General features: G+C 45.8%; 1 non-coding gene across 1 annotated transcript; it reads left to right on the top strand.

Moving 5' to 3' along the window:
• The first annotated feature begins 398 nt into the window (after positions 1–398).
• On the top strand, positions 399–478 carry TRNAT-CGU (transfer RNA threonine (anticodon CGU)). The gene has a single exon. It is a non-coding gene; the product is annotated as a tRNA-Thr (tRNA).
• Positions 479–744: the final 266 nt, after the last annotated feature.

Below are 744 nucleotides of genomic sequence, written 5' to 3'. Positions count from 1 at the left end.
CAGCTCATCCACCACCCACCACCACCACCTTCCTGCTGTTACTTTACAGCTGATAATGTTATGTATAATGATGCCGCCCAACATTACACGTTACATCATAGCGTATTCGTATCTTATTATACTTTTGACGTTTACACACTCTTGCTAGACTTGTCCACTCCTCCGCTGCTTCCCTCGAATAGTTCCCCACCCCCATGCCCACAACTCACCACCAACCACCACCTTACTGCTCTAACTATTACACTTACTGATTACTTATTTCGTAAGTTAAGTATCATACTTATAAACACGCATTATATCAGCTTCATAAATACAGGGAGATTTTCGAAAATGGTAAACTGTTCATTATAACGATGTTTCCTCTGAACCATTCACACCGTTTTACAACAACGTAGGGGGGCGCGGTAGCACAGTGGTAGCGCGCCGGACTCGTAATCGGGGGATTGCGAGTTCGAGCCTCGCCCGGGCTGCCGCGCCGGGAGTGGTAGCTCGCTCCTGTAACCCTAGCGGGGCTATATAGTCCAATACAGGGCTTAGCTCGGGGGAACTCCATTTCTCCCATTTACAACAACGTAAACAAACACACTGATGCCACATCTACAGTTGATCACTAGCCAGTGACCAGCCCGTGTAACAGGTGTAAGTGCTGGCGATAGTACTGTACTTGTGGAGAACTGTATACTTATGTCCACTTTAACAGCGGGAAAAAAATACAAAATCAGATATATAAATCGTTTTCAAGGT

The sequence above is a fragment of the Coenobita brevimanus genome, chromosome 29, assembly GCF_032717465.1.
Source record: "Coenobita brevimanus isolate Jiangsu-jjx chromosome 29, ASM3271746v2, whole genome shotgun sequence".
Classification (NCBI taxonomy): domain Eukaryota; kingdom Metazoa; phylum Arthropoda; class Malacostraca; order Decapoda; family Coenobitidae; genus Coenobita; species Coenobita brevimanus.
Note: the sequence above shows the minus strand (reverse complement) of the source record. Positions and strands in the feature narration are given on the sequence as shown.